Genomic DNA, 12,082 nt, shown 5'->3' with positions numbered 1-12,082 from the left:
AGTCAATTACTATGTAGCTCTCAATGACATGCATAAAGAGTCACATGGTGACTGGCTGCACGGCATGGTGATGAGCTATACTGAAGAGGAGTAAAGAGAACATGTCCTGTAGCTTAGAGAAGGTAATGTATGACACGCGGCTGCTGCCCTGCCTAATGGGTGATGAGGGGAGGGGGGGCAATAACATCTTGTATCACTTCTTTTTTGGGGTGGGGAGGTAATGGAAGCTACCATCATGTGGGTGGCAAACAGCAGCTTTTTGCTGGGGGTCCTGGAGGACTATAGTTACACCCCTGGATGGGGTTGAAGGGGGGGAGTGCAAGATAGGAGAAAGGAAAAAAGAGGGGGTAGGGAGAGAGAGCACAAGATGGAAGAAGGCAGGGTGGAATAGAGGGGGGGGGGGGGGCAGGAGAGGGAGAGAAAGCACAACATGGAATGGGGGGACAGGAAGGGAGAAAGAGAGCACAAGGTGAAAGAAGGGGGTAGAGGAAAAGAGGGGGAAGGAGATAGAGTCAGCACAAGATGGAAGGGGGAGAAAAAGGGGGTGTGGCACACGATGGGGGGAGTAGAAAGAAGGGGGAAAGTTCACTAAAACAAAACTGGTAACAAAGTTAACAGCCTTCACATACACCTCTACAACTTCCAGTGCTGCAGTGCACTTGATCATTATCCTTGCAGCTGTGGCACAAGTAAAGAATCTTCACACAGGACATGAAGTGTTACAGCAGTCTCTGCCTGCATACCTTCTCTTCTGCAGTACTAATGCATGATGCCTATCTCTAGAGCAGGAGCACAAGCAGCTTTGAAGTCCTCCTGGCTTCTGTGTTCTTGTCTCATGTGGGGGCGGGGCCGCTGCATCAGCACTTCACATTCTTCTCTCCCCTGCCAGCCAGGCAAGTGTGTATAAGGCTCCCTGCACACTGCAAATCCGTTTTCCGATTCCGATTCCGATTCCGTTTCCGATTCCGATTCCGATTCCGTTTCCGATTTTCCTTGAATACATTCAACAGAAAAACGGATCAAAAAACGCAGCATGCAGTTAAGATTAAAAATCTGAATCGGAATCGGATGTAAAAACAGATTAAAAAGCGGAATCGGAATCTGAAATGCTTGCAGTGTGCAAGAGGCCTTAGGCCTCTTGCACACTGCAAGCAAATCAGATTCCGATTCAGATTTTTAATCTGTTTTTACATCCGATTCTGATTCAGATTTTTAATCTTAACTGCATGCTGCGTTTTTTGATCCGTTTTTCTGTTGAATGTATTCAAGGAAAATCGGAAACGGAATCGGAATCGGAATCGGAAACGGAATCGGAATCGGAAAACGGATTTGCAGTGTGCAGGGAGCCATAAGGGGAGACAGAGAGACCAGGGCTGTCACTGTTAGGTGGCAAGTAGCTCCAGATGATGCAGAGCATTCACGTCAAGCACAAGGTGGGAGAAGTGCGTGCTCTTAGCTGTGCAAAGGCGCAGGACGTACCGGGCGTTGCAACTGCACAGTTCAGCTACAGAATTACATGTGCGGCTCCCCATCTGCCCCTTATAGGCTTCTGAAATCTTCCGCCGTAGGAACCGGCCTTGGGGGCCTTCCCAGAAATCCGGCCCTGGCAGCTAGACAGAGCAACTGTCATTTACTAAGTGCTTTTGAAAATAAAGAAAACCCTGAGAATCTCCCATGAGGAGATGGGCTAGTCCAAAACCTGTTGGTCCTGTCAGATTTGTACTACCTACTATAAGTGACAGCAACATAGGAGAAAAGTAATTTGTGGCTCATTTACTCATACTTAGAGGAAGAAAAGTATTTCTTATTGGTATGCATATGTATATGAAATTTTATGATTTTCACAATGGCGGTCCTTTAATTATGTTCTTCCTCTTGTTGTGTTATTTAATAACTTGTCTTCAGTTTTTTAAATCAGCTGCACTTATAGTGACAGAATTTCCCCAATACTCTTCTGCTGTATGTGAAGCAGATGTCCCCACTAGCACTATCATTTCTTGCTCTACTACATACACTCATATGAAAGTTACTAGCTAGTGATGAGCACAATTTTCGAAGTTCGCAATTACAATGTGAAATCGTAATGCTAAACTTAGCCAAAAATTATAATTACATCTATAATTGTAATCATTCATAATTTTGCATTCATTTTCACGTAATTTTGTGCTGACTTTAGTGGTTAATAGCAAAGCCCCCATACATGCTATTGCCACCAAAATTGCTGCATATGTTGGGGGGGAATAGTGAGTACAAGTAAAAAGAAATAGGATTTTTGAATAAGACAAGACAAATAACATTTATATCATGCTTTTCTCCTGGCGGACTCAAAGCGCCAGAGCAGTAGCCACTAGGACACGCTCTATAGGCAGTAGCAGTGTTAGGGAGTCTTGCCCAAGGTCTCCTACTGAATGAGTGCTGGCTTACTGAACAGGCAGAGCCGAGATTTAAACCCAGGTTTCCTGTGTCAGAAGCAGAGCCCTTAACCATTACACTATCCAGCCACTTGTATTTTTTTGAGAAAATCTAGTTTAAAAATGCAAAGGAAAAATGGTTTTTAAACTGTCATTTTTCTGAGTTTAAAAAACATTTTTCTTTGCAAGGTATTTTTGAAAAATTATATTTTTTGACTTGTAACTAATAAATTATGTGAAAATTACATGAAAATGTACGTGAAATTACAAATAATTACACAAAATCAATTGAATTTACAAATCGTAATTATATATAGTGTTGCTCGGATGCAAGTTGTGATCACGGCATAGCTATGATCACGATCCCTTTTTTCAAATCCGACATCGTGATCCAAACCCGTGATCGGACATGGATCACGGATTTCAATAACGGATTTGGCCGCAATCATGGAAATCCAGCTCGTGATCCTGGCCGTGATCACAGCTGGGATTCCGTGATCACGGAAATTACGTCACTGGTCCAATCAGAGGCCCCCAGTGTAGGCTCTAGCAACCAATCATAGGAGGGGAGGCTCTGTCCTCCCCTCCTGTATATAAAGCGGTGGCCATGTTCAGAGGCCCCGTCCTTGCTAGACTCTGTGGACTGAGAGCATTTTCAGTCCATATTGCATAAAGCATTAGCATTTGTTGTATAAAAACCCAGCGTTTTCACTCCTTTTATTGCTCTATTACTGTATTTGATGCTTGTATTTAGCTAGCTAGCCAGTGATTAACTAAAGTTAGTTGTAGTCAGTGTAGTCGTCCGTGACAGTGTACTTAGTGCTGTGCAGCTTAGTGCAGGGCTGCAGGCAGGTGTTCACTCACTGATTTCACTGCTCTATTACTGTATTTGATACTTGTATATTTAGCTAATTAGCCAGTGATCAACCTAAGTTAGTTGTAGTCAGTGTCACTCAGTGTAGTCAGTGACATTGTACTGTGCCAGCGTTCAGTTAGTACTTTGCTGTACATAGTGCAGGTAGGCACGCGTTCACTGATTTTTGGGCTCTATTACTGTATTCAGTATTTGCGCTGTCTGCGCATTTTTTTTCTTTTCTGTCTGTTAAAAAAAAACCAAAAAACAATAAACAAAGCCCCCTGTTATATTCCGTCCGTCCCCACACACATTTACAGTAAAAAGCATCACACTTTCCACCTTGAAATCTTGTTGTGCATAAAGAATGGCTGGCAGGGGCCGTGGCAGGAGAGGGAGGACCACACCGCCGCCGCGTCTGGGACTGGTGCACCACCAGGAAGAGGGTGGTCAGCTGTAGGGGATGCAGCAGAGAGCTGTCCATCATCAGCACGGCCGATGCCGGTGGCTCCCATTTTCAACGCCGTGTCGCCATTCAGCAGAGTCAGGTAGAGGCAGTGGTGGAGATGACGACAGAGGAGCAGCAGCCCATTACTTGTTCCCAGACCTCCGCTGTGACCAGCATGCCCAGCAGCAGCAGCAGCAGCCAATGCCCCCGCTTGCTGTGACAACCACCCCAGCAGCCAGTAGTCAGCCCCCCCGGACGAGAGCATTCTGCAACTCAGTCCGGCGTCTGGGAGCGTCTTGATGGCTGCGTTGAGGAGATCATGGGGCCTGATGTGGAGGAGGTTGTGCTCGGGCCAGCACAAGCAGATTTTGAGGATGAGGAGGGGTCTGTGTCTGGGGATGTTGAGGCGGAAGAGGTGGTGTGGGGGCAGAGCCGGATTAAGGCTAAATGGGGCCCTAAGCAAAGTAACTGATTTGGGCCCCCGCCCATCATGTTGTAATAGAATCAGAAGATGCAGCTGCACAGCAACATACTGCACACACACCGGGGCAGCCGAGCTACTGGTTGCTATGGGCAACAGTCCGCTTTCCTCTGTGGGTGCACAATGCAGGGAATAGCAGCGGCAAAATGCAGAGTGAGAGATGAATGGCTGGGACATTGGCACTCAGGGGCTGGGACACCCCTGTGAAGAGGGCGCCAGATATCACAGCAGCAGCACTTTCCCCCTGCATCTCCAGCCTGGCAATAGCAGAAAAGCTCTGGACACCGCCAAACCGGAAGCCGTTCCCCAGACAGAATTACATAACCACCCCCACCACCGAACAACCGATTTCCTCCCAAACTAGACAGCCACCATGCAGCCTCCATCCCAGTGAATACAATAGTCCAGCAGAGAAGGCAGCCGCAGCGGGGGAGAATGACAGCACCACATGACTCACATTCACCTATTGCGATCCAAGCAATAGAGGTCCCGTCATCCGGAGCCCATCTGTCTCCTCTAGAGTGCTGCCGCTCTGTTACTACTACTATTACTACTTCCTACTTCCTGTCTGATCTGAGAATCAGGAAGTTCAGAGCGAGCAGCTGCACTGTAGAAGAGACAGATGGGTTTCAGATGACGAGATTTCTATCGCTTGGATCATAGATAGGTGAGTGAGCGTTTGCCATCTGCTGCTATCATTCTTGCTACAGCTGTGGTTCTCTGTGGGAAGGGAGGGAGGAGTGGGCAGCGGCAGAGTGCACAGTAGCAGGAGGGGGACCTAGGAGGAGAGCCTGGCTCTGAAGACAATCAGCAGTGCACGGCATCATTTGATAAGACAAGACAAATAACATTTATATCGCGCTTTTCTCCTGGTGGACTCAAAGCACCAGAGCTGCAGCCACTAGGACGCGCCCTATAGGAAGTAGCATTGTTAGAGAGACTTGCCTAAGGTCTCCTACTGAATAGGTGCTGGCTTACTGAACAGGCAGAGCCGAGATTACGAACCCTGGTCTCCTGTGTCAGAGGCAGAGCCCTTAAAGGGACTCCGAGCAGTGCCTGTGGGTATGCCTTTAAGCATACCCACAACTAATTAATTACATCCTCACATCTACCAGCATGATGTTTGTAATTATATCCCCCTGGGTTCCTTATACTTCATTGCATTGTGCTGAATCGAGCTGCCGAATTTGGAGAAAAGTCTTCCTGTGTAATACTATGTAACTATGGAAAGATGCATATCATTTTGAAGCTCTCTTTTTCCTCTTTCCAATGATAGATAAATTGCCACCCTACGCCTTTTAGTTTTCGCTATTTTCGCGAAATTACCCTGGCCGCGATTTCGATCGCAAAAATAGCGAACACTAAAAGGCATAGGGCGGCGGTTTATATATCTTTGGAAAGAGGAGAAAGAGAGCTTTAAAATGATATGCATCTTTCCATAGTTACTGCATTGCTCAGAGTCCCTTTAACCATTATACCATCCAGCCACCGCTGACAGGATGGCGAGGGCTGGTTTATGTGCTGATGGGGCCCCTTTGACTCTGAATGGGGCCCCAAGCGACTGCTTTTGTTGCCTGGTCGGTAATCCGGCCCTGTGGGGGGGTCAGGCTCAGGAGAAGAGATGTTTTGTTACAAAGAGAATGATGATTATCAGGACCGTACTCATGTGCCTGAGGTCCCAGAAGGCAGCTCGGAGGAGGATGAGGCACAGGAGTGTAGGCAAATGTATTGCCACATGTCAGGCAGGGGCAGGCCCAGCAGAGGGCATGGAAGACAGGCTGCTGCTTCAGCTGGCATCACCACCAGCAGCACCACCAACCAGAGGGAGAGCCGCCCCACACTCTGCGTGCCATAGGGGGTTTGTTTACGTCCCCAATATGGAATTATTTGCGTGTGTCCACCCTGGATGAAAACTATGCAGTGTGTAACTACTGCCAAAAAACCTTGAGCCATGGGCCCAACGCGTCCAAGATGGGTACCTCATTCCTCCAGACTCACTTGAAGAGTTATCACTGTAATGATTTTGCAAGTTTAAGAGGCTGAAGGACCAGGAAGGGGGTGCTCAGAGCAGGAGACCCACCACGCGGGATTCAGGAGCAGCATCATCCCTCCCTCATGGTCGTCAAGCCGCTGCAGCACACAAACGCACTTCTCCCTCCAGTGCACCCTCGGCAGCTCATGCCACAGACATTGAGGCTATTGAGACCATTCAGTCCTCATTGGCCTCCTCTGCTCCCTCCAGTGCTCCCTCCTCAGCTTCATGTGCAGGACATCGGCAGACCCTGCTAAGCGACAGCTTTACAGGTTTTACCAAGGCTCTGCCTCCCAGCCACGGGCGCATCCGGAAGCTGAACGACTTGCTGACCTGGACAATGTGTTCCCAGCTCCTTCAGTACTCCCTGGTGCAGGAGTGGAGTGATACGTGCATGCTGCTCCAGTTTGGGATCCCAGAGTGGCAAATCCACAACCGCCACTACTTTACAAGGAACACCATCCCAGCACTGCACAAGTTTGTGGTAGCAAATGTGGCCTGTTCGCTTGACCACAGTGTGGGTGAGCGGGTCCATATTACCATGGACTCCTGGAGCAGCCGATTTGAAACAGGTCACTACCTGTCCATAACTGCACACTGGGTGACATTGGTGGAAGGGGGCATGAGAAAAACGCAGAAGCAGCAGCTGGCATGGCAGCAGGCCAGTTGGTGTTGCCACCACATGGGATCAGGGGGGATGCAGCAGGCTCCTCTGATCCCATTTCCTCCACACCCTGCAAGCAAGCCCGCCTCAGCAGCAACACAAAGCATCACCACTGCCAAGCGCTTCTGAAATTGGCCAGCCTGGGGAAGGAGAAACTGATGGCCACCCACATCCTGGCCACCCTCAGGGAGCAGGAGCAGAGGTGGCTGAACCCCAGAGGCCTCAAAGTGGGTTAGGTGGCGTCCGATAATGGGGCCAACCTGGTGGCCGCACTGCGCAGGGGAAAACTAGAGCACATCCCCTGCTTGGCCCACGTCCTCAATTTGGTGGTGCAGTGCTTCCTGTGCACCTACCAGAGGATGCACCAGCCGCTGGAAGATGCGCATAAGCTGGTGCGCCATTTCCGCCGCTCTGCCACTGCCTCTGGAAAACTGACCGACATGCAGCGGCGCGAGGTCCTGCCATCACAACGCCTGATTATTGATGTCCCAATACATCAGAACTCGACCCTGGTGATGCTGCAGCAGCTGTACCAGCAGCAGAGGGCTCTTAAAAGGTAAATCTGTGAGGAAAGCATCTACGCCACCACCAACACCAACCTGTAGATGATCTTCCCAGATCAGTGGACACAGATGCAGCAAGTGTTCCTGGCCTTGGCTTCCTTCCTGGAGGGAACCAAGATGGTGAGTCGGGGGCGGGCATCCATCTGTGGCAGTGGAGGAGGAGTTGGAAGTCCTTAACATGGAAGCTGAGGGGGAACAGCAGAGAGTTGCTGCTGTTGTGCAGGGGTGGCTGTTTCAGGAGGACACAGAGCAGGAAGACAAGGACAGGCATGCCCTGTCGGACGACGACGAAGATGTGCCAGGCAGTGACGAGCTCTACCCTATGGCTACGCACATGTTGCGCTGCCTTCGCAGGGACCCCCGGGTGATCCAGATGCATGAAAGGGAGGACATCTGGATAACCTTGATCCTGGACCCGCATCTGAAGGGGAAGCTGGGAGAGTTAATGTCGCAATCCACCACTGAGCAACGCACAAGGGAGTTGCAGGGGGCCCTTGCGCGCAGACTCTTGGAAGCATTTCCCCAGCCTTCCACTCCCGCTGTTGTGCTAACCAAGCAACAGGTGCCTGCGGCCACCTGCAGCAGTACCATCTAGTACCCTGCAGGCCTGCTAAGCCTATCGAAGAGCCTGTATGCAGTGGAGCTGCCCAGAGCACAAGTGCCAGCCACAGCATCCTCCTCCAACCAGCAGCAGTGACTGACAAACATGGTGTCTGACTACATGGGGTCATTCAGCGGGCTTGACACCGACAGCCCCGTGAACCCCATGTAGTACTGGGTCAAGAAACTGGACATCTGGAAGGAGCTTGCACAGTATGCCCTGGAAGTCCTGTCTTGCACCCCTTCAAGTGTCCTCTCTGAGAAATGCTTCAGTGCAGCCGGTGGCGTGGTCACCGAGAAGCTCTTTCACCTGTCCAACCACTCTGTGGACAAACTCACCTTCCTGAAAATTAACCAGGCTTGGGTGGAAGGTGAGTTCCTAGCCCCTGCTGTCGGCGACAGGGGAACATGAAGTGGCTGCCTAGGAATTTGAATAATGCCTGCCTTTCCAACACAAGTTAGAATCTAGTACTCCTAATTGGCCTAGTTCATTTAATTTTTTGCTGTGGTGAGACCTGTCATGTCTCATGGCCTCATATGCTGCTGCCGTTGCTGACACGCTGCTCCTCCTGCTGCAGCATTTCCCTAATGCAGTCTGTGTTCCCACCGCCAGGGTCCACGGATGCTGAATTTTTTGGGCAGCATTATCATGCTGTGGTACTGCCAGTGAGGTGCCATAGTGTTCTGTGCTGCTGCACTGACCGCTTAGTCCTCCTCCTGCTTCCGCTTATGTTTCCCTACTAAAGTCTGTGTTCCCACCGCCAGGGTCTATGGATGCTGCATTTTTTGGACAGCATTATCATGCTGTGGTACCACCAGTGAGGTGCCATAGTCTTCTGTGCTGCCGCACTGACCACTTAGTCCTCCTCCTACTTCTGCTGATGTTGTAATTCACTACTAAAGCCTGTGTTCCCAGCACCAGGGTCCATGGACAACTCTGCTGCCATGTCATTGCTGTCGCTGCAAAAAAAAATTCTGTCTGTTTTTTGTGGTGTCATCCACTTATCCACCTCCAGTGGTACCACCCAGTGCTGCTCGGATACCCCTTTTGAAAATCCGAATTGAATTCGGATCTGGATACCCAGATATCCGATCCGAATTGGATATCCGAGTTTGAACTTTTGGAATCCAAATCGGATATCCGAACCCAGTATCCGAGATATCCGCCCGGATTCAGATATCCGGATAGAAAACTGGAAGTGGGCTTTAAATTGCTTTTAAAACGTTTTTTAGGGTAAATGAGACATGTAGCATCATGTTTTCTAGAAAGGAAACACTAATTGATGATGTGGGGACTTAAAATCCCCCCCCAAAACAAAATATGGCTGTCAATTAACATCAGGACTAGGTTCCAGACAGCGGTCGTGCAGCTCACATTGTGTCCAAAGTCCAACTACACATCTGGGACATGACAGTTTTCAGCCCAGACACCTCCAAAAATTACACAGCAATTGTGTTTTGGGTTAAATATGAGGGAATCAGCACAGCAGCAGTGGCCTGTGGCACCCTGGTGGTGGGAGCAGCAAAGGCAACAGGAGCAGGGCAATGCAGCAGCAGCAGGTGTAACGTGTGCCAAGAGCATGACGGACGTGGCACTTGGCACGTGACACGTGACAAGTGACACGTGACACATGCCACGTGGCACTTGTCACATGGCACATGTCACGTAACACATGCCACGTGACAAGTGCCACGTGACACATGACACGTGCCAAGTGCCACGTGACACATGACACGTGCCAAGTGCCACATGCCAAGTGCCACGTGCCAAGTGCCACGTGCCGAGTGCCAAGTGCCACGTGCCAAGTGCCACGTGCCGAGTGCCACTAGCTACCAAATAAACAATAGAACAATAGTGTAGTGATAGTGAAGGTGTTAATCACTGAACAGCTTTAGGTTTATCACTGTATACAGCACTTGATAGGCCAGCAGCACTGGAGCATGTCTCTCAGTGAGCAGTGACAAGAAAGGACGATATTTCTCATCATGGCACCCCTCCTTATTATACAGGGGGGCCTGGCCAGGGTTCCTTTCTGTGATTGGGTGCTAGGGCTTAGGCTGGGAGCCCTCTGATTGGCTCAATGAGGTCAGATGGGGCTGACCAGGGTTCCCTTCTGTGATTTGTTGCTAGGGCTTCTGCTGGGAGCCCCTGGGAGCCCTCTGATTGGCTCAATGATGTCATGGACGTCATCTTCTTAGTTACAGTATCTCAATAGTCGGATATCCGTGGATATCCGGATTGCCTGACAACTATCCACGGATTGCTATCCAGATTTATGCCCAGGTATCCGGAATCCGAATCTGGTCGGATCGCTAAAAAAGTTCGGATTATCTGGGTAGTTCGGATATCCGAAATCTTGCTGAGCACCACTGGTACCACCGCCAGGTGCCATTGGGACTCATCACCTGCCTGCATGGTTGTAGTTTGCTAGGGACTCTGTTTGGGGACTCTGTGATGGCTTAAAGTGTATTTCCCTGTTTCAAATTAATTATTTCCAATGAATAGCCGCATATACTGTGTTAATTTAACTTCAAAATCCTTTATAATCCATGCAATTTTGGGGATGGTAGCATGTATGGGGGGCTTTGCTATTAACGTTAAAGTCAAATCCCTGATCATGGCAGTGATCACGGGTTTTAGAGGCAATCACGGCTGAAATGCGACTCAAATTCGGAAACCCACATCAAATCTGGCAATGATCACAGCATACTCGGATTTGGATTCTGCCGTGGCTGGATTTGCACAAATCCGTGATCGGGGCGCATCCGAGCAATACTAATTACATATTGGCGTATTTGTAAAAAATTACACATAATTTTGCGTAATTGTAATTAGCTGATTAGATTATCACTGCAATTAACTGTGAAATTTAAAATAAAACAATGACTTGCGGGGTGCAGTATGGACACCCAAAGGTGCCTCTGCAAGTACTGCACTTTGTGGCTGGCATGCATGGACACTGGAAACCTGGCAAGTTCTACAATGCAAAAAACAACTCTCTTCCTGAAATCTTTACTAAGTACCTCCCACTCCCAAGTCTCACTACTACTGACCCATCACTGCCATGTATGGCCATACTGACTAACTGTAGATTTTAAAGGACCACTATCGCGAAAAAAGTAGGAAGAACCTTTGTTTTCAACAGCATTTCCTGAACAGCAGTTGCAAAGTCTACCTGAGAAAATAGTGTGCAAGTGATTAGGGAGGCTGGCTGTTATCATACTATTTTGGCAGTCAAACTGCTGTTCAGGAAATGCTACCCTGTATGGCGGTAGTGCAGAGAGTATAGACGGGAACTCCAGCGCCTGGAACCATGATGAAGTGGGTCTGTGTGCGCTGGCTTTATTCCTCCCGCTATGCTCTGTAATGCAGTGGGGAGAAGGGGGATGCTGGGGGGTGGGGAGGGGGGGGGGGGTTAGTAATGGAGGAAATGACATCAGGATTTGCTTCAATCTAAGGGAAAAAGACATGGCCCCCAGCCAGGAACAGAATTGTCTTCATTTACTATATAAAATTCACTGAAATGAAAACGTGGACAGTACAATACATCTGTTATGTAAGTAGAGCAATTAATTATCTACTTATATATATATGTTTTTTTTCTGGCAGTCTTATTAAATAGGCCTTCTTCCACTACACGCAGATTCTGGATGCAGAAAAACTGACTCTAATGAATGTCTATGGGCCTGTTGCCACTAAATGCAATTTTTCTGATGTATATTCCCAATAGGCATTCATTGAATGCAATTTTTCTGATGCAGATTCCCATAGGCATTTATTGGAGTCAGTTTAAAACTGACTCCAATTAATGCCGGAATCTGCATTTGAAAAATTGAGTCAGTTTTTCAGCATCCAGAATCTGCATGTAGTAAAAACAGGCCTTAATAAGACTGTCATACCCCTTGCAATAGTGCCAGAACTTCAGTAAGCTTGGCTTCTGTTGCTGGTTCACTTCCTGGTAGTCTGCTCTGTATTGGCTTATCTTGATCTCTTCGTGTATGAATTTGGCTTGCTTCCTGACCTTGCTCT

This window comes from Hyperolius riggenbachi, chromosome 2 (genome assembly GCF_040937935.1).
Source record: "Hyperolius riggenbachi isolate aHypRig1 chromosome 2, aHypRig1.pri, whole genome shotgun sequence".
Taxonomy (NCBI): domain Eukaryota; kingdom Metazoa; phylum Chordata; class Amphibia; order Anura; family Hyperoliidae; genus Hyperolius; species Hyperolius riggenbachi.
Note: the sequence above shows the minus strand (reverse complement) of the source record.